The 23,119-nt window shown below is 38.2% G+C and overlaps 1 protein-coding gene across 1 annotated transcript in view; it reads right to left on the reverse strand.

Moving 5' to 3' along the window:
- Positions 1-23,119, reverse strand: part of LRP1B (LDL receptor related protein 1B) — a 2,108,848-nt gene that overhangs the window by 1,408,848 nt on the left and 676,881 nt on the right. The window lies entirely within an intron of this gene.

Below are 23,119 nucleotides of genomic sequence, written 5' to 3' on the forward strand. Positions count from 1 at the left end.
ATCCATTTCCTTTCAGTGTCAGAAAATAATAGTAACTGGAACACTCTTGGAATTATGTGTTGAGAAAGACAAAGACAACCTTCTAGCGCAGATTCTTGAATGATACCATGGAGCTGAGGGCATCTATCTGTCTGTCCTAAACTGTTATGTAAAAGGAAAACATATTTCTTTGAACCTCTGTAATTGAGGATTTCTTTGTTATAGAAGCTTAGCTTTTACCTTAACGAATATATTTGATATTTCACATGAGAAAACTGAAGCTAAGAAAAGTATTGTTATTTTCTCAAGACCACACCACATATGTACAGCACACCCTCATTTTTTTTTTTTAACAGAGACAGAGAGAGAGTCAGAAAGAGGGATAGATAGGGACAGGAAGGAAGAGAGATGACAAGAATCAATTCTTCATTACAGCACCTTACTTGTTCATTGATTGCTTTCTCATATGTGCCTTGACGAGGGAGCTACAGCAGAGTGAATGACCCCTTGCTCAAGCCAGCAACCTTGGGCTTCAAGGCAGTGACCATGGGTTCATGACTATGATCTCATGCTCAAGGCCACAACCCCACACTCAAGGTAGTGAGCCCACACTCAAGCTGGATGAGCCTGACTCAAGCCAGTGACCTTATGTTGTCCTCCACATCCCAGTCCAACACTCTAACCACTGCGTGACCACCTGGTCAGGCCATCTTTGTTTTTGTTTTGTTTTTTAAAGTCTTTAAATGGGCAACATTTCAAGAAAAATCCAAAATGCTCTTACTTGGGTTTAATATGGATTTTCACATTTAGCCCTTTCATGAATTTCATGCTATACTGTCTGTGTATTCTAGGGTAGGAAATAATCAAAAATAATCTAGATTATCATAAACTACTACAATAAAAATTAGCAAAAATTTTTCTTAAGATTTTATTTATTGATTTTATGAAGGGGGAAGTGAGATGTATCAAATCATAGTTGCTTCACTTTAGCTGTTTTATGTGCTTTGACTGGGCAAGCCCAGGGTTTCAAACTGGTGACCTCAGCGTTCCAGAGCAATGCTCTATCTGCTATTCCATCATAGACCAGGCAAAAATTTCTCTAAAACTATCAGTTATCCCACCTGTGTGATGACGTTTTCCTAAAATGTTTCCTTTCTATTATAACTGCCTTTGTTCCTTAGCCTCAGCATGTGACACACAATCTGGTACATAATATATTCTTGAAAAATACTTTCTTTTGAAAGAATAATTTAATAGTATCACTGAATATTTATGATTCACTATATAAATTTAAAAATCATAGGAAGTAAACTCAGAACAAGAAATTCAAGATTCTAATAAATTGATTATGATTATCTGACATTTTCCTCAGAATTTTTAAAAGTTATGATTTAAAAACTATCATCTCAGCTTTTTAGAAATTAGTTTCTTAATTTTAAGTTAATTTATTTGTATTTTTTCTGATTGGGTAAAAGTTAAATAATGGTGTAAATGAGCAAATTATGAAGGTCAGCTTGCTTAAATTCATATATATTTTATATTCATATTAAAAATATGACATAAGGCCCTAGCCAGTTGGCTCAGTGGTAGAGCTTCAGCCTGGTGTGTGGATGTCCTGAGTTCGATTCTTGATCAACGCACACAGGAGAAATGCCCATCTGCTTCTCCATCCTTCCCCCTCTCGCTTCTCTCTCTCTCCCTTTTCTGCAGCCATGGCTCTATTGGACAGAACTGGCACCAGGTGCTGAGGATGGCTCCATGGCCTCCACCTCAGGTGCTAGAATGGCTGTGGTTACAACAGAGCAATGCCCCAGATGGGCAGAGCATCACCCCGTAGTGGGCATGCTGGGTGGATCCTGGTGAGGTGCATGTGGGAGTCTGTCTCTCTGCCTCCCTACTTTTCACTTCAGAAAAATACAAAAGATATATATATATATATATATATATATATGATTTAAATTTCACTGACTTTTTTTCCCTTAAGTGAGAAGCAGGGAGGCAGAAAGGTTCCTGCATGTGCCCTGACTGGGATCCACTTGGCAAGCACCCTGTGGGTGATGATCTGCCCATCTGGGGTCATTGCTCTGTTGTTTGACAACCAAGCTATTTTAGTGCCTGAGGTGAGGCCATGGATCCATCTTCAGTGCCTTGGGCCAACTTGCTCCAACTGAGTCATGGCTGTGGGAGGGGAAGGGAGAGAGAGAGAAAAAGAGAAAGGAGAAGGGTAGGGGTGGGGAAGTAGATGGTCACTTCTCCTGTGGGCCTGAGTGGGAGTCAAACCTGGGACATCCATATGCCGGGCCGATGCTCTACCACTGACCCAACTAGCCAGGGCCAATTTCACTAAATTTTAAATAAATTATCTAGTCAGGGAATAAATCTACTTCTCAGCAATTGCTTTTCTTTTTGGTGTTTAAAATCAATATTGAGTCTTTTTTAATATCTGCATGAACCATGACAGATGACTAGGTATGCAAATAGACAATTGAAGACAGTAGGCATGATGATTCTCATAGAATGAATTGAACACCATGATTTGATTTTTTTTAAAGAGGAGAGAGAGAGATATCTGGAATTTGCATTACAAAAAATTAGACTTTTGACAAGTCCTTTCACAAAAGGGCCTCACTTCATAGAGAAAACTGTTCTCTAATTTGGAGCTAGAAGGCATGGGCTGGAACCCATTGCAGAAAGATCCTGAAGGAGATTCTTTAAGCAACACCCTCATTTCCAAACTGCATTTTTATTAGTCACAATCCATTGGTAGTAGGATATCATCTATTGGTACTTTTATAAAAAAAATTAAAGTACTAAAAATTCAGCAGATATTTATTAGCCAACGAGAAATACAGTATAGCTTTGCATATAAACATTCACTGTAGAGAACATTTTACTTTAAAAATTCTAACAGTGAATTTTTACTTTGGTATTAAATGTTAAATAGTGAGACTGTTGATGAAGATAATATTTATTTCTTATGCTACCAAAGGCCAGTATACAGGGGAAATGAAGTGATACATAATTTGCATGATGATTCTAAAAATTTAAAGAGTTTATCATGGGTAACCTAACAAGGTGTTAATGAGGAGAAGTCACATTAACATGAACACTCAAGTGAACTGTAGTTAAGAATGTTCTCATGCATAGATCTGTGGGTTAACACCTATCAGAATGTGAAAACAAACAAACAAAAAAACTTATATTCAGGTTGCAGTAAGACCCTTATTTTGTGGAAATAGAATTTTTTTTTTAATCTTACATTCTGTAGTCATAGAAGGATTTCAGAATACAAAACAGAAAACACCAGTATACAGTAGCTATTTTGTTTGGTGTTATATGACAGACACTTCAATTACTATTATTAGACAGATTTAGTCTAAAATTTAGGCCAACTTACATCAATTTTACAGCAATCTATTTTTGGTCAAGTTTCTATGGTTTGGTTTGAGGACTTTCCAAAGTAAAGTTTCTATGGTTTGGTTTGAGGAACTTCCCAAAGTAAAGTTTCTATGGTTTGGTTTGAGAAACTTCCCAAAGCTGTGATGGCTTTTAGGGACATTTCCTTTGTACATTTCCTCTCCTCCTCTCCCACTCCACCTCCCCCCTTCAACCTCCCCCACCTCCTCCTTCTTCTTCTTTTATTTAGTGAGAGGAGGGAAGGCAGAGACAGACTCCCACATGTGCGGAGACCTGGATACACCACGCAAGCCACTAGGGGGCAATGCTCTGTCCATGTGGGTCATTGCTCCATTGCTCAGCAACAGAGTTCTTCTTAGTGCCTGAGGCGGAGGCCATGGAGCCATCCTTAGCACCTGGGGCCAACTCTCTCCAATAGAGCCATGGCTGCAGAAAGGGGAGAGAGAGGGAGGGAGGGAGGGAGAGAGAGAGAGAGAGAGAGAGAGAGAAACGAGGGGGAAGGAGTGGAGAAGCAAATGAGAATTTCTCCTGTGTGTCCTGACTGGGAAATGAACCCAGGACATCCACATTCCAGGCTCATGCACTACCACTGAGCCAACTGGCCAGGGCCTGTACTTTTTATCTTTTGTAACAATCAGAAGCATTTCAAAGATGTCAATTTCTATATCTAAGTCCATAGAGCAAGATGATATATTATGTACTAACTATGCTCAGATCTCCTGTTTGTATATATGTGTGATGATGTACTATTCTCATTAATTGAACTATTATATATGTCTTAAATATTAATTACAGTGTTAGGTCACAGAGAACCTTTAGCTCAGAAATAATTTCAATATCACCCAGATATATTTTTCCAAAATTGTTTTTTTGTTGTTGCTGAACAAATATATTTATTCTAATCAAATAGGATAATTAGAAATTTAGTCTAATATGATTGATTTTTATTAAACCTGAAAAATTTAACCAAAGAAAAGTAAAATTAGTTAATTAAATTATTTTTACTTAATTTTTTTCTTTTTAAAATTTTTTTTCTTCAGTGTAAGTCAAAGTCTCTATTCTCTCCAACTTTGTAGGACTGTGGCATAAAAATGTCTATTTTACCTGAGGGACTACTTTTATTATAATGTTAAAAGTAGCAAATAAGTCATGGGGTTAGTAGTTGCTCTCTTGTTTCCTAGACAATCTATTAACCATGTCTTAGAAAGATAAGGATGCCTCACACACATACACACAGGCATACATGCTTACATACATACTCATTCACAATATGGGAAGAAAAGATCTCCAGATTTTGATATCAGATCTCTAGGTTCCAATCCAAATATTTTGCCCCCTCCAAAAGCAGACTCCCAGTTAAACTTTAGGCTTTACTATAGGTCTATCCCTTACTTTAGAAGTATTAGTTGTGGCCCTGGCTGGTTTGCTTAGTGGTAGAGCATTAACCCAGTGTTAAGATATCCCAGGTTCAATTCCCAATCAGGGCACACAGGATAAGTGACCATCTATTTCTCCATTCCCCCTTCTTTCTCTTTCTAGCTCTGTCTTCTCCTCCCACAGCCATGGCTTTATTGTTTTAAACTAATCAGTCCCTGGCACTGAGAATAGCTCCATGGTGCCTTTGCCTTAGGTGCTAAAAGTAGCTCAGTTGCAAGCATGGCCCCAGATGCGCAGAGCATCAGCAAAAGATGGGGTTGCCAGGTGGATCTCACTTGGGGTGAATGCTGGAGTCTGTCTCCCTATATTGCCTCCTCTCACTTGGAAAAGAAAAAAAAAGTGTCCACTGTAAATTCTCACAGAGCAGGGAATGCATCTGTTAAAATCATTGTGTATGTGTAGACCATAAAAATATTTTACATACAATACTATATCTAATTTTAGAAAGTTTTTGATTATTTGGGACCCTATCTTTGAAAAGCTTCAGTTAAATGTAATTCTGAGTTCTTCAAAGTTAGTCAAAATACAAGAAAACATCATTCCAGCACATTTGTTTAAAAGCAGCTTCCAAACAATCTTCTTTAATGTTTATTCCTCTAAAAGTGAGTAAATATATGAAATTATGATTCCAGGGCACTATCAGGCTTTAACTGAAAGTTTTCATTTGTGCTCATAAGATTTTACTTTCTAAGAAGTGACATGGACCACCATAATAAAAGAAATTTTATTTAAAGGATGTGGAAAAGCTTTTTAAGTTAAAAAAAAAAGTAGTCATAAACCTCTTTCTTTTGGAGCAAACTGAAGCAATGCTAAAAATTCTGTTTGATAATTCATGTAGTCATTTAACAAATATTTACTAATAGCTTATGTTCCATTGTTAGAAATGTGGCAGTAAGCAAAAATAAATGAATGAATGAATGAATGAATGAATGAATAAATAAATAAATAAATAAATAAACCAACATGGCCTGTGGAGCCAACTAAATTATAAAGAATGCAAACATTCATTAAATAATGACATGAGTGATTGTATGGTTTTAAATTGGGCAAGAATGACTAAAACCAGTTATTTTATTTGAATGAATAGAAATGACTTCAGTAAAGGGAAGAGTAGAGAGCTCTCAAATAAAGTAAGAGACTGTCCCCAGACAAACCCAAGGGCAGAGCAAGGGAGCTTGGGTGAAATAAACAGATTTCCATCAAGGCCCTGGCTGGTTGGCTCAGTGGTGGAGCGTCGGCCTGGTGTGCAGGGAACCTGGGTTCGCTTCCCGGCCAGGGCACATGGGGGAGGCGCCTATTTGCTTCTCCACCCCCCCTCCTTCCTCTCTGTCTCTCTCTTCCCCTCCCACAGCCAAGGCTCCATTGGAGCGGGGATGGCCCGGGCGCTGGGGATGGCTCCTTGGCCTCTGCCCCAGGCGCTAGAGTGGCTCTGGTCACGGCAGAGCGACGCCCCAGAGGGGCAGAGCATCGCCCCCTGGTGGGCAGAGCGTCGCCCCCTGGTGGGCGTGCCGGGTGGATCCCGGTTGGGCGCATGCGGGAGTCTATCTGACTGTCTCTCCCAGTTTCCAGCTTGGGGGGGGGGGGGAAGATTTCCATCAAATTCTTAAGGTGCGGATAGAGATTTGAGTTGGTTGGAGTGCTTAATATTATATATATAATCATATTTAATCATTCCTTAAAATTAAATTTCTTAAATAATGACTTAGTTATTAATCTTAATAATTTATTAACACTTTCTCTGAAACTAGGCTACTTTATTTCTCACAGAAAATTTGACAGAAAATTCTAAGTGGAAATAATTTGGGAGCAGTTTTCTCCAAACAACAATCTGCTGCTGCCGATACTTAATATGAAAAAGCAAAGGCAAGAAAATTAATTTTGGTTTGTTTTAAAAGCATTTGGGATTTTTTTATAATTTCATAATGTTCTTAGAATTACCACTTCCAACATGAGTATCACAATAATGAGAGGCCAAGAGCCTCTCACTGATTAAATATTAAGTTAATGCACCAGCATTTCTTCCCCACGGTGAGCTGAGAGTGACAGGCATTTCCACTGTGAATAAGAAGATGAGACTGTGGAGACCCAAGCTCAAGCTGGCTTTAACTCTCCCTCTCATGGAACTATGGACTTTTCATGAGTTTACTATTTTAAAGATTGTTTGAGGTGAGAGAAAACTAAAGAGCAAGCAGTGCTTTCTTTTTTTTTTTTTTTTTTTTAATTTTTTTTTTTTTTTTATTTATTCATGTTAGAGAGGAGAGGGAGAGACAGAGAGAGAAAGAGAGAGAAGAGAGACAGAGAGAGAGAGGAGGGGGGGAGGAGCTGGAAGCATCAACTCCCATATGTGCCTTGACCAGGCAAGCCCAGGGTTTTGAACCGGCGACCTCAGCATTTCCAGGTCGACGTTTTTTTAATTTTTTTATTTTATTTTATTTATTCATGTTAGAGAGGAGAGGGAGAGACAGAGAGAGAAAGAGAGAGAAGAGAGACAGAGAGAGAGAGGAGGGGGGGAGGAGCTGGAAGCATCAACTCCCATATGTGCCTTGACCAGGCAAGCCCAGGGTTTTGAACCGGCGACCTCAGCATTTCCAGGTCGACGCTTTTTTAATTTTTTTTTTTTATTTTATTTATTCATGTTAGAGAGGAGAGGGAGAGACAGAGAGAGAAAGAGAGAGAAGAGAGACAGAGAGAGAGAGAGGAACAAGCAGTGCTTTCAAAATGATTTCTTTCACATCAGTTAAAGGATACATTCAAAATATTTAAATAAGGCACTCAGCCAAATAAACTTAACTAATGGTTACTGTTTTTATATGGATACCTATCAATTAGGAGATGCTGGGATGCACAGCTTCTCAAGGTCAAATATAATGGCCATAACAAAACACAGGTGGGAAAATGTTTAACCATTGGTGGGAGTTAGTCAATAATATGATACAGTATACATTGAATTTAGTTTATAAGCGATGCTTGCCCACTTCTAACACATCCAAAATTTATAAAGAACTAATAAAACAACACCAAAATAAAATTCCAATTAAAAAATGGGTCAAGTGGGTAGGTGGAGATTGGCAAAGGTGGGGATGGTGATGAAAGAAACTTTGCTTGGGGTGAGGGGCACATGACACAGTGTGCAGGTGATGTTTTGTTGTGTTGCACACATGAACTTGTACTACAATAAATTCAATTAAAAATATTTTTAAAAGACTTTAGCTGAATGCCATAAATAAATACTTTTATTAGGGAAATTAAAAGGCAAAGGCCCTGAACAGACATTTCTCCAAAGAGGACATACATAAGGCCAATAGACACATAAAAAGATGTTCAACATCACTAGTTATCAAAAAAGGAAATGCAAATTAAAACCAGAATAAGATATCAATCACCTCAAGTTTGTCAGAATAGTTATCATCAATAAATCAACAAACAAGTGTTGGTGAGGGTGCAGAGAAAAGGAGCCCTTGTGCACTGTTGGTGGGAATGCAGACTGGTGCCACCACTACAGAAAGCATTTTTCTAGTTACTTCAAAAAATTAAAAAGGAAACTGCCTTTTGACTGAGCAATCCCACTTCATGGAATATATCAAAGGAAACCCAAAACACTAATTCAAAAGAATATACACACCCCTCTGTTCCTTGTAGCATTTTTATAATAGCCAACATTTGGAAGCAGCCCAAGTTTCCATCAGTAGATGAGTGGATAAACAACTGCAGAACACTTACACAATGTGGTACTACTCAGCCATAAGAAAGAAGGAAATCTTACTCTTTGCAACAGCATGGATGGACCTGGAGAGCTCTACGCTAAGTGAAATAAGCCAGTCAGAGAAAGACAAGTACCATAGGATTTCACTCCTATGTGGAATCTGATGAACAAAATAAACTAACAAAATAGAAACAGACTCATAGGTAGATAGCAGGCTGATAGCTGTCAAAGGGGAGGGGGATTTCAGGGCTGGGTAGAAAAGGCAAAGGGATTAAGAAAAACAAACTAACAAAAACCTCAAAAAAACCCAAAAACTCATAGACACAGATAACACTATGGTGATTACCAGAGAGAAAGAGATGTGGCGGGAAGTAGAAGAGAGTGAAGGGGGATAAATGGTGATGGAGAGTGACCTGACTTGGGGTGGTGAACACACACTACAGTACACAGATGAGGTATTATAAAACTGTATACCTGATACCTATATAATATTAACCAATATCTTCCCAATAAATTCAATTAAAAAATAAAAATGAAAACAAATAAAAAAACACCACAAATAATAGTTGTTGATTGCTGAATTCTCAGTGAATTATTGCCATTGTCCAGGTAAAATTTTGGTTGTGACAGGCAATTTTCCCAGCTGGAAGATTCAATCATATTTCCTCTTTATTTACCTGAGTTGAGAAAATCAAGATAAACATATTAAAACCCAAATTTAGTATTCTCTACATCTAGAAAGTCTTGCAAGCCAATGGCAAACTGATGTCTAAGTCACTGGAAATGACTTTGTAGGTATACGTGCACATGTGTACCCATGCACAGGATTGTTGGAGGTAGGGATAGTAGAAACTCAAATTGAATAGAAGAAAAGTAATTCCTTAGTTTGGCAGTTATCTTTCTGGTCAATAGCCTCATCTACTAGATCATTCTCAGCAAAGAAATAGGATCAAGAACAGTACATGAGGGTTGTTAAATGCTTGACATGTCCACATCACTTGATCTTGTTTACTAAAAACTCTCTGTCAGGGACAAGAAAAGAGCCTTAAATTTTCTCAAGTAGAAAGGCAGACTAAAGAAGAAATTAAATATTTTTTTTAATCCTTAAACAGAAGGAATTTTCCATTAGATTTTCAGAAAGAGGTGGTCACAGTTTTCTTATTCCTCACCCATATAAGCTGCCATTTTGTGCATAACAGTGAGTCCAGTGTCAAGGCAGAGTAAAGAAAATGAGCATGTTTGGACTTCAACAATAAACTCATTCATGTCTCTTGCAATTTGGAAAATTCTGAGACTTTAGCAACATATTAAGTGCTAAATAAGAATAAGGCAAGACCCTGGCTGGTTGGCTCACTAGTAGAGGATTAGCCTGGCGTGTGGAAGTCCCGGGTTCAATTCCTGGCCAGGGCACACAGAAGAAGCGCCCATTTGCTTCTCTACACTTCCCCCTCTCCTTTCTCTCTATCTCTCTCTTCCCCTCCCGCAGGCAAGGTTCTATTGGAGCAAAAGTTGGCCCTGGCGCTGGAAATGGCTCCATGGCCTCCACCTCAGGCACTAGAATGGCTTGGGGTTGCAACGGGAGCAACGCCCCAGATGGGCAGAGCATCGCCCCCTGGTGGGCATGCCGGGTGGATCCTGGTCAGGCATACGCAGAAGTCTGTCTCTCTGCCTCCTTGCTTCTCACTTCTGAAAATTACAACAACAACAACAAAAAAACAATAAGGCAAATGGATTCTGATAAAAACTAATAGCAGTGATTCAAAGAAAGGGAAATAGAGCACGGCACTTAATTTTGAAATGCTACTACATGATGTATCAGGAAGGATCTGTCAGTGCATCCTTATGAAAACAATTAAAAAGCAGCATAAGTATTTTCTTGTAAAACTGAAGGTACTGAACTAAAGCCATTTTAAATAAACAAATTTCAAAAGAGGGAAGAGGATGTCTCTAAAAGTTATCCCTATGATTCAAATTCTAAGTACATTAAGAAAAACATATTGTGTTTCTCAAGCCAGTTTTTTTATTATTATTCTTTTTTAAGAAAACTCAAATTCTGGGTTTACTTCCAGAATAGACCTCAAGACAAATTCTTTTCAGATCTCTGACCAACGGGCTCAATTTTAACAGCAGCAGGAAAGTGGAATGAGAGAGGACTTAAAAGGATAAATTTACCTTTGCTTTTATATTTTCAAAAGATACGTGAACTCCTTGATGACTGAGATCATAAAACCACTACCAGAAAAGTGAACACGAAGTATCAGTAACTTTTTACATTAACACAACCCTGAAGAGTGCAGTTTTGAAGTTCCCTTCCTTTTCCTTTTCTTGTTGCTATTGTCGCCTGGACGCTTTTCCAGGAATTAACCAGGTCAGTGTGCTGTTGGCAGGCTTCCCTCCTCTGTCCATTCTCCTGAATCCCTTTGGTTACGGCAACTTCTCATTCACCGTTTTTTCTTTAACAGAAGAAGGAGCGTACTTAACGTTAATGCTTCAGTGCACAATTCATGCTCAGCATTTCTCTGTCACTAGTCATGCTCTAGTCATGCAGCTGATTTTCTATAGAAACAGATAAGTAAAAATTAAACACCACCTCTGTGCTGAGAATGACTTCAGGGTGACAATGGTATGGCAATGTCACCTTACGGAGGGAAGTTTCATATTCTTGGGCCTGACACCTTCTGCAGCCCCTTGACCACCCACCCTGAGCTCCATTAGCCCCGTGCACAAGGAATTTTAATAGCTGGCTTTCAGAAATATCAAACTAACAGCATCAATCATGGATTCCTCACATTTTTTATTCATATTTTCAAATGTAAAAATTAAATATATAAATTACAGTTTTTCCTTCTTTCACCTCCCTCTCCTTCTTCCTCCCTTTTATTGCCCTAAATTTTCAGAGGTTAGGATCCAGCAGTGTGGACATTTTAATCCTCAACTGGAATTTAGTACATTCTTATTGCCATGACCAAATGTAGAATATTGATTCTGCCAATTGCATGATTTATTATTTGTTTACAGATTTCAACTTCTAGCATTCTGAAAATGTAAGTTATATATATATTCTCAAGCAATAGAATATATATATTCTATTGCTTTTCTCTTTGTTATTTATTTTGCATCAAATCAGGTATTAAATCCCAGTATGAATTTAACATTTAGATTGATAAGTTTAGTTAAAATTTGTAATATATCCATTTCTTAGATACTTATTTATAACTCATAGCTTTACAGCCTAGTGATCAAATTTGTAATATATCCATTTCTTAGATACTTATTTATAACTCATAGCTTTACAGCCTAGTGATCAAACAATCAAAAAAAGTACCCCAAAGTACCTAGGGGTACTTTACAGATTGGACCCCTCAATACATTTATTTATTTCGTTAGTTTAGACATTATTTATTCATTTTCAGAGAGAGAGGAGAGACACAGAGAGGAGGGGGGAGGAGCAGAAAGCATCAACTCCCATATGTGCCTTGACCAGGCAAGCCCAGGTTTTGACCTGGCAAGATCAGTTTCCAGGTCGATGCTTTATCCACTGTGCTGTCACAAGTCAGGCCCCAATATATTTATAGTACATATCCGACAAATATATACTAAGTATTATGTCTTGGCATCATGCTGAGTTTTAGAGGCACTCAAGTGCATATTCTCTCCTTTTCTTTAGAGTTTATATTGTTGACCCCAGGAATGTATGTTCCTGTTAAGAAGGGCTTTTGGCTTACTGGGCTCAAATTTATTATTTATTTATTTATTTCATTTTATTTCTAGGTGAGAGAAGGGGAGACAGTGAGGCTGACTTGGGTATGCGCCCTGACTCGGACCCACCTGGCAACCAATCTGAGGCTGATGTTTGAGTACTGAGCTATTTTCAGTATCTGAGGATGACATGCTTAGACCAACCAAGTTATCCTCAGGGCCAGGGCCATGCTCATACCAATCGAGCCACTGGCTACAGGAGGGGAAGAGGGAGAGAAAGGGGAAGGGAAGGGAAGGGAAGGGAAGGGAAGGGAAGGGAAGGGAAGGGAAGGGAAGGGAAGGGAAGGGAAGGGAAGGGAAGCAGATGGTTGCTTCTCCTGTGTGCCCTGACCGGGAATTGAACCTGGTATGTCCATATACTGAGTCAACACTCTATCCACTGAGCCACTGGCCAGGGCCAGGGATCAAATTTAAAAACAGAGTTTAGCAGGCATTGCTAAGAAGGGGATTCTCATACATGCTGCTCTTCGGGGAGAACCTGCACTAAACTGGCTGCCTGCACTGTGCTCCTGCCATCTAGCTGGCCATTACGAAGGAGTTCTGGAATCATCTTTTAGTCAAGAGTACTAAGACTTTCGCATCCAACAGGAGCTTTGCAGCTATATCCTTAGTCACCAATCAGAGCAGCTTTCTTCCACTCAATCAGGAGAGTGAGTTTGGACCAAACTGTGAGAATCTGGAGTCTTCATTTTTATGAGAATTGACCAATTAGGGACCAAGGTGGCTGACCTCTTTCCATAAAAGTCAGCCACCCTCTGGCTGTAAGAGCACACTTCTAGTTCTCATCCAAGACTGTGCTTTCCCACCTGGAACTGTACCGTCAGAGCTGGAGCTGTGTGGCTGCGGCAGAGTGGAGCTATGTCACTGGGGTGGCAGCACTGAGCTGTTTCCCAGCCGTGCTGGTCCACAGCCAAGCTCTGCCAAAAGCGAGCGGTATCTCCAGTGGGCTGTCTTACAGCCTGCTGTTCCGCAGCCAAGCTCTGCCAAAAGCGAGCGGTATCTCCAGTGGGCTGTCTTACAGCTTGCTGTTCTGCATCCAGGCGGTATCAACCCTGAGCTGCCTGCACTGACGCTTCTCTCCCCTCACTGCTCTCCAAATTAGGCACTCCCATTGGCATTGAATTGGCAGTGACGACTTTTAGTTGACAACATCTTTCAGATAAATTAGTTTTTATTTTTGCCTGCCCAAGTATGCAACATCAATTCTATCTTCTGACTATAACCAGCAATTTACCTTTGGTCTCTGTGTCATGTTAAAATAATTTTCTAAATAAATTTTAAAAAATAAAAATAACGTAAAAAATAATTAGCACACAATCTAAGTTTGTACAATAAGAGTCAACTTCAAGTTTTGGGGTGAAAGTATTGAGAAGGGAATGTTCCTTTCTCTGTGAGATACAGATGCCTGAGATGGCTGGTGGTCAGATTGATCCTCTGTACAGAACCAGCCTCAGAAGGCAGCCAGCCCTGAAGGACCAAGAGATGGGGACAAGCTAATCATTGACAACATTCAGAGCTTCCAGATCTAGATAGGCCTTAAGCCATAAATCCTAAGGTTTCATTTACATGATCCATTAACTTATGTTTCTTGTTTTAGCCAGTTTTGACTGAGTTTCTGTCTTCTGATTAATAAACAGAAAAATGAGGCCACTACATGTTACTCTGAATCGGTTCTCCAAGTGTGGTTCATGGCCCAGCCAAAGCAATAGCTCCTAGGGACTTGTTTAAAATACAGTTTCAGTCCCCGACCCCTGTCCTCCTCACCCATCTCACTCCCCCCTGCAGATCTACTAAACCAGAAACTGTAGGGGCGGAGGGCATTTAATAATCTGTGATTAACAACACATCCAGATGATGCCAGTGCCCACCAGATGATGTTCTTGTCTGAGAACCAGAGTTCTAACCCATGTGTATCTAGAAAAATGAATGTAAGTGCAGACAAGAAAGATTCTTCTTTTCCATAAATGTTTCAGGCACATTAAAGAAACATTTTTCAGTTGAGAGATAGGTTAAGATCCTGAATAGAAATCATACTGAAGTACCAGTTGAAAGGAGAACCAGAACATGGCAGAAGGGGCATTTTGCCAATGCTTTAGGCTCCCCTAGACCTTTAAAATGTAAGATGGCATTATTTATCCACAAAGGTGCATCTTGAAAAATCGGACCTGATTTTCATCTTGGGCTGAAAATATTTTATTTGTCTCCTAAGTCCAAGAAACTGCTGACATTCAGAAGAGCAATTGTGAGCTACAAAAGTGAAAGAGTCAGACCCGAGGAGATCTTCGAAAGGTGAAAAGGATCAATAGGAGAAGTCAAAGGTTCATATACTGGAAACGTAAAATACATCAGTATGAGGCCATGTGTACGAAGCCAGGACAAGGTAAAGCTTAGAACCAGGAATGAACCAATAAAAAATTATTTTTAGAAAAGTGCACGTGTGGCAAGGTCTTGTGCTTTCTGCAAGCCGCTTTGTGCCATCTGAAGTGCTCTCGTCTTATCGGTAAGCAACCACTTCAGGGACTGACATCTGTTGTTATCTAGCCAGAGAACCTCTCTTCACCAATGAGGTAATGACATGGAAAGAAATTCAAATGACTGTCAGATCTACTAGGAATCAGTATATTTTTTTTCAGTGTTCAGTGATCCCTTCTATCTCAGTGAATAAGTCCTCAATGTGATGAGTTTCCACATCTTCCCTGACCACCAGATTGTTTTCTCCACTAAATACAGAACCAATTTCTTTCCAGTAAGTTCAGCATAGAAATCTAAACTAAAAGCATTCTTAAAAAAAAGCAATGATTTAAGTGTCATAAATCTCAAAAATTTAACAGTACTTAGGGCATGAAAGTGAAATAATAATGACATTAAGTATAATTCCAAATGAGATTAGTACATTTTAATATGATATAGGGACCGAGAACATATAAATACTTTAAATTAAGTGCTGGTTTTTTTTTTAAGAATGGCAATGCAAAGTAATTAAGAAGATGGGTTTTCTGTTAGATTTGGTTAGCTTAAGTCCAATTTCAAATCTGGAGAGACTGAGAAAAAAAGAGAAGCAGAGAAAAATATAGACACAGACAACAGTGTAGTTATTTCCAGGGGCAGGGAGTGGGGGGAGTAGAGGAGAGGATAGTGGGGGATAAACGGTTACAGATGAAGATTTGACTAGTGGGAGGGGGGAAGGCACAATACAACATACAGATGTGTTGTAGAATTTATGCACCTGAAACCTGTATAATTTTGTTAACCAGTGTCACCCCAATAAATTCATTGAAAAAGGGAAAAAATCTTTACTTTCTAGTTATCTCAATTAATGCCTCTAAACTTTCTTTGTTTTATCTGAAAAATATTAATGACACTAATTACCAAGAGTTGCAATGGGTCAATGAGCTAAAACAAATAAGCATTTTGCATAGGGCCCACCCACCCCATAAGAAATAAATAAATTATTAACAACAATAATAGAAATGTGTATGTTCATATGTGCTCCTTTGTCCTTCAGATAATCAATTTCAAAATAAGATCAAAGAAGTGACATGTTATACATAATTCTAACATCCTTTTTTCCTTTATATAACATAAATTGCTACATACTTTGAAATAGAAGAGAGTAGGTGGAGAGAACTCTAAATAATCAGCCAGAGGAAGCCTATACATTTCAGTGGCTGCCCAGGAAAACAAGGACATTTTGTTAGTATCAGGCAAAAAGAAATGACATGATCCCTATGGTACCATAATAGCTGAGTGAGATCCAGTACTGTCTTACGATGAGTCATAGATTCTTTTAAAAATTTAGCATGTGCTGGCCCTGGCTGGTTGGCTCAGCGGTAGAGCGTCAGCCTGGCGTGCGGGGGACCCGGGTTCGATTCCCGGCCAGGGCACATAGGAGGAGCGCCCATTTCTTCTTCACCCCCCCCCTTCCTCTCTGTCTCTCTCTTCCCCTCCCGCAGCCAAGGCTCCATTGGAGCAAAGATGGCCCGGGGGCTGGGGATGGCTCCTTGGCCTCTGCCTCAGGCGTTAGAGTGGCTCTGGTCATGGCAGAGTGACGCCCTGGAGGGGCAGAGCATCGCCCCCTGGTGGGCAGAGCATCGCCCCTGGTGGGCGTGCCGGCTGGATCCCGGTGGGGCGCATGCGGGAGTCTGTCTGACTGTCTCTCCCTGTTTCCAGCTTCAGAAAAAAAAAAAAAAAAAATTAGCATGTGCTAATTGAATACCCACTGTGTGCTATGACTGCACAAGCTCAAACACTAAACTAATGACTGTCACTTATAATTTTCCCCAGTGAAATATGCAATAAGATCGGTTGTCTGGTAAAAAATTAAAAAAAAAAAATAAAGTATCAATTTTTTTTTGCTATAAATGTTTTATTGCAGTGACAAGTATTTTAAATGCGATCTGTGGCTTCCCAAAGCACAATTTAAGGGCACTTACATTTTAGGATATAGCTTTTAGAACTTCTCCTTCCTCCCCTATACTACACAGTCATCAAGAGAAGTCCTGTGTGTTATACAGTCCGGAATCTAGCTCACCACCTCATGCATAAAAGGTGCTCAACAAATAATTATTGTATTCCATTTAAAAATTTCCATGGAAGTTGTGGACATTTCATGTTGACTTTTTTTACTTGAGCAAGTGAGTGGCCTGCTACTAAATTATTCCTTCCTCTGTTGTTGCAATGGAGTTTATCCATGGAAAAAAAAATACCCATTGACAAGGAACTAGGTTTCATTATAACTCATTTTAAGTCCTGGCTCAGTCTGAATAGTCATCATCAAGCCATCCCTTTATGCTAAAATTCTTCCACATTTAAACTATTCTTTCTTTTTTTTTTTTTTTGTATTTTTCTGAAGCTGGAAACGGGGAGAGACAGTCAGACAGACTCCCGCATGCGCCCGACCGGGATCCACCCGGCACGCCCACCAGGGGGCGACGCTCTGCCCCTCCGGGGTGCCTCTTTGCCGCGACCAGAGCCACTCTAGAGCCTGGGGCAGAGGCCAAGGAGCCATCCCCAGCGCCCGGGCCATCTTTGCTCCAATGGAGCCTTGGCTGCGGGAGGGGAAGAGAGAGACAGAGAGGAGGGGGTGGGGGGAGAAACAAATGGGTGCTTCTCCTGTGTGCCCTGGCCGGGAATCGAACCCGGGTCCCCCGCACGCCAGGCCGACGCTCTACCGCTGAGCCAACCGGCCAGGGCCTTAAACTATTCTTAAATTTTAAAAAAGACTAGAATTATGGCTATGAGAACAAAATAAAATATTACTTAAATACATTTTTAAAAGAAAAAACAATGCTGTTTGCTTTACGATATTATTTCATTTTTTAAAGGAAGAATTTAGTAATGATCTAGGCTTTCACGTCACACTTTTCAATGTAGCTTGTGTAATTAAATAGCATACAGGCAGGTCAGCTGGACTAAAATATTGGATATATACTTACTTGTTTCCCACCCATATCAACTCTTTTCTTTGACCCTGGAATATTCTTCATATTTAAGAGTCTCCTATACATTTTAAATCCCTAGCTAACAACACTGACCCAGAGTCAGTTAACTCCTAGCGTATTTGTGAGCTTCGGGTGATGCTCGACTGAGACAAAAAAAACATAGCATCTCTAATAAAGGCAAAAACAAAAGGGAAGAAAGTTAATGTGAAGGGAAAAGAGAAGGAAACCTTAGTTTTTCTCACTTTAATCTAATGGACAATTGCCATTGGGTTAGGAAGTACCTAGAAATTATACCTGGGTAAATAACTAGAACGGGCTACCTTTTAGGTTTTTTCTAATCTCAAATATATTTCCTTCTTTATTGCTGTAATTGTACAACAAATCTTGTAGAAGATTTTTGACAGTAATAAATTTCTCATCGTCACTACCATTGTCACACACAGGAAGCAACTACTCAGGGAATTTTAATGCTAAAATTTATCTGCCTGTAAAATTCTCTTTTTCAAGAAACTCTGGGAAGTTGGAAACAGTTTATTAAATGCTTATGAATTCAATGGTCATTCACAGAGCTGGTCAGATAAAATGCATATAATATAAAATAATTATATTTAATAGCTATTGATAGTTATTATATTAAAAATACAGTAATTAAACTTCATATCAATGCTATATAAAGTTATTTCACTGATCAAATGAGAAAACACATATACATAGTTCTAACTTTCAGGACTGTTTTTGCAAGTCTTTTACATATAAAAGTTGTCAGATAAAATGTAAGAAATAAAGTACAAAAATATTTATTTAGCACAAAAATAAAACATTTAAAATTTCATTTGAAATAAATAGAAAATAGTTTTTTATCATAATTATGTCTCATACTAAGTATAAATATTAATTATACAAAAAGTATACTGTATTTTTAATCTGAAATTCAAATTTAGCTGTTTATTTTTATTTCTTTTTTAAATCTCACAACTCAGACCAAATCATCTCATCTTCACACAACTTTATGAGGTAAGTTATATTATAACCTAATGAGACCCAGAGAGTTTGAGAATTGATTCTTTTTTTCATTTTTCCAAAGCTGGAAACGGGGAGGCAGTCAGACAGACTCCCGCATGCGCCCGACCGGGATCCACCAGGCATGCCCACCAGGGGGCGATGCTTTGCCCTTCTGGGGCGTCCAGAGCCATTCTAGCGCCTGAGGCAGAGGCCACAGAGCCATCCCCAGTGCCTGGGCCATCTTTGCTCCAATGAAGCCTCGCTGCAGGAGGGGAAGAGAGAGACAGAGAGGAAGGAGAAGAGGAGGGATGGAGAAGCAAATGGGCGCCTCTCCTGTGTGCCCTGGCCGGGAATCGAACTCGGGACTCCTGAACGCCAGGCCGACGCTCTACCACTGAGCCAACCAGCCAGGGCCGAGAATTTATTCTGAAGCTATACAGCTTATATGTGTCGAAGCTAGTCTTCTAAATCAAGCACTTTGACTCTAAATCTCTGTTTTAACTGCTCTGCATATTGTCTCTTTAGGTTATAAAAATGCTGGGGGTTTTTAAATCCTTTTTTAAGTTTAATTTATTGCAGTACAGGTTAAGGTGTGCAACTCAATAAAACACCACCTGCACACTGCAGCATGTGCTAATTGTCCCAACAAAGTCTCTTTCCACCCCCATTCCCCACGCCCTTCGCCCTCTTCCACCTCCCCACCCCCTTTCCCTCTGGCTACTACCATACTGTTGTCTGTATCTTGTGTTTTATATATATAAACACATTCCTACAAGTATAAATAAGAATGACTTAAGCAAAACCATATTCGATCAATGTTTCTCTTGAGTAGCATTTGAAATGTTTTCTTTTAGCAAAGTGAAGTTATGGTCAAACCCAACTTAAAAGGAAAGACAAAAATAATTAGGAAACGCCATTCCTAAATTTCCAGGTCTCATGGAATACAGGCAAAACCCCACAAATCCATTTAATCAACACTGCAGTTTTCAAATTCTTGATCCAATAAGTGCTGAGTATAGCTAAGCACCATTTAATATTAAATTATTCTGTTGTGATAATAACACTGTTAGTAGCTAATTTCAATTTTTATTCTCCAGAACTTCCTTATGCTTTTACTTTTACTTTTAATCTAGCCATGTCCTGCACTATCTTTATTACAATCTACAAAACCCTTTGTCACTCTGACAAGTGCTAAACCCCTCGTCCTTGCTTTGATTAAAGTTTGATCCTGACATCCAAGCCTAGCTTTTCACAGTCTGGTGCAGTTCATGTCTCTTCTAAATGGTTTGTCTTTATTATTTTATTTTTATCACTTCTTCTTTTTATTTCCTGAGCCCTCCAACTTTTTCATTATATTCTGCTTCCTATCAATACATTTCTTTATTAATTTATTTTCTAATATTCATACATTGATTTAATTTTCTCTAATTCCCATGTTTGTGTGTTTTCTTCTCAGCTCTGTAATCCTAATTTGAGAATACTGAAATATTCTCCTACACCCACTTTTCCACCCCATTCTGTGTCCTGGGTGAGTAAAATCTGAAGTCTGTCATACAAAATTAAAGTTTTCAACCGCCTATTAAAATATTGCTCATACTACTTGCTTTCTGCTTGACAACTTAATTATAATGTAAGTCTCAGCAGCATAAATCCACTAGGAATATATATTTTAAAGTACCTGGACATTACCAGGCCTGGTGATTGGTTATTGGAAGAATAAATCATCACTATACTTAATTCTTTACCCAAGCTGCTCAGAGCAGTATTGCTTTCCCACACCCACATGTACCTAATAGTTCATTCCTTTCTTTGAATGCATAAAAAGAACTTGGAATATAGGGTATATGAATTATTTAGGGCAATTAAAATTGTATTGCCTGTGCATATGTACAGTTTCTGAAAGGTTTTAGAAGCCAGGATCAAGGAAGAATTTACAACCTCATATTTTTGGGTTCTGCAGTATCAGGACTGGTAATTGGAGACAGAATAATATGAGTACATTTTAAATAATCATCCAATAGTTGATTAAACCTGGTCACCTAGTAGATACCGCGTATGGAGACTTTGTGATCACTCCTCTGTGTAAGCAGAGCCGCATGGCTCCTCTCCAGGCTCACACTAATCCTCTGTCGGCTACAGGTAAAGATGGATGTTCCTTGTTTGAACACTATGGTGTTTATCTGCTAGCACTCTTGCAATGGATATAATAAAGCAGGTCTATCATTTCCTTTAGCTTTTGTTTGTAGTTTCTTTCCTGTAAAAATTCAACCCAGGAAAACATTTCTGGCTTTCATATAATAAAACAGATAAATATAAAGTTTCCACAATAATCCTCCAATTGTAGTCACTATTAAGAGAAAGTTTAGTAAATTTTCATTTATTTGTCATCAGTATGGATTACTATATTGAACCGTATGAATCTGCTGATAAATGTAACAGTCTCTGACCAACAATATTGGAATTCTATAGAATTCAACTCAGTAATTTAGTTAACAAACATTGCTGGAGACTTACATGCCAGACACCTTATTAATTGCTTTTTCATATCAAAATGAATTAATGGTATTTTTATAATTGTAAAAGTATAAAAAATATATTATCCCATATAATAAATACTAGTTGTAGAAAACTAATTTTTTTAGATAACTGAAATGGATCCCTTTAATAAAGTACAAAACTTTAAAAATGCGTACCTCAATTTGTTGTAAACATTTCGAGACTATATTACAACTTTCCAGTCTTTATAAATAGAGTATGTTGAATAAAAGTTAATCCAATCTTGATGACTTAGAGCTATGGTCTAACTCTACTCACATTTATAAATAATTTATATAATATGCCTCCTAAATTTGTTCATTGGTGGTCATTGTGATGAACAGCAAGCTTCAGATGAGATCTACAGGGATATTTTTTCTCTTTCTAAAACAGACATATACTTTCTTAAAACTGACTTTATCGGGGTGACTGGTTCTTGGATTGGCCTCCAACATTTGACTCTCTTCTTTCATAGTCATCATTTTTTACTGCCCACTGCCCTAGATTTTGCTACTTCTCCTTCTCTATCCATTTGGTATCTTTCTGTCCTGAATTGACTTAGAGACAAGACATCCAAGTATGTTATCTTTGGGTGTAAACTGAGATTAAATGGGTCCTGAATGACAATTTAGAAGGTTCTCCCATAATGTATTAAGTAAATATTTGTCATGGTTGTACAGGAAATCTGGGGATATATTCCTAACAGGTAACTGGTTAAAAGAACTCTGGATAAGTTGTTACTTTAAAAATTTCACTTTTCATAAAATAGTCAAAGTTGCTCTGCAGAGACTCCCCCAGCCAATGAAGTAGCCGTTAGTCTTGGAAAGTTTTTACATAAATACACATACAAATGCATTTGCACACGTGGTATGTTCAAATATTTTGATATAAGATTAAGATAAATATATGACATGTAATTTGAATATTTTTATTTTCCTCACTGTAAGTCTCTGTTTCCTGGATTAAATTAAAACTGGGATAAAATTTAATATGACTTCATCTCTGGTAATGTTAAATCAACTGAAATCAAAATGTTGTACATCTAGAAGAACTGCTTAGCTACATGAGTCTATAAGGCAAGGTTTATAATAATTTTCTAAATTTAAGTACTATTAGTTTTATTTACAACCACATAAAATATCTATCATCTCATAACCGATAATAATTTAAATGCATTTTGTATTGTACTGCATACAGTTCTTAGCCCAAAGTGTTCGTCAAAAGCACAAAATATTTTAGCTCCTGACATAGTAGAATGTTTTAATTTATCTGTCAGCCCTCAGTCTGTTTTTTAAATTAGGTCAATCTTTTAAAATCTGAAATACATATAAGTACATTGACCTTGAGGCTTGCCCTGTGGCCTGGCCTTATGTCAAAAATCACCTGTCTCTTACTCAAGTGCTGTGATGTCTACCTAAGCGCTAGAGAAATACAGAGACTTAAAAAAATTCCCCACAACTTTCCAACTCTGTTTTTGTGATTAATCTAAGCAAGTATATCTTTGCTTTCTAAACAGAGGAAATGGTCTCAAAAAAGTTACTCCATTCTTAGCTAGCTGACATCTTTTCAGAATTTATTAGTGTATTTTACATAAAAGATATAGTGTTTATCTTTGAGGTGTTTGTTTTCTCTTGAAGAAAGAAAAAAAATTAAGAGGAAAGACTAGACAAAACCGAAGGAGAAAAGAGTCATCAATAAATATTTTAAGATTTTGAAACTTAATTATTTTAGATTCTTATATGTAAAAAAAAAATATATATATATATATATATATATATATATATATATATATATATATATATATACCACTTCAAGATTCACCTACACAACCTCCAAGATAAGAATA

The sequence above is a fragment of the Saccopteryx leptura genome, chromosome 7 (genome assembly GCF_036850995.1).
Source record: "Saccopteryx leptura isolate mSacLep1 chromosome 7, mSacLep1_pri_phased_curated, whole genome shotgun sequence".
In the NCBI taxonomy this organism is placed as follows: Eukaryota; Metazoa; Chordata; class Mammalia; order Chiroptera; family Emballonuridae; genus Saccopteryx; species Saccopteryx leptura.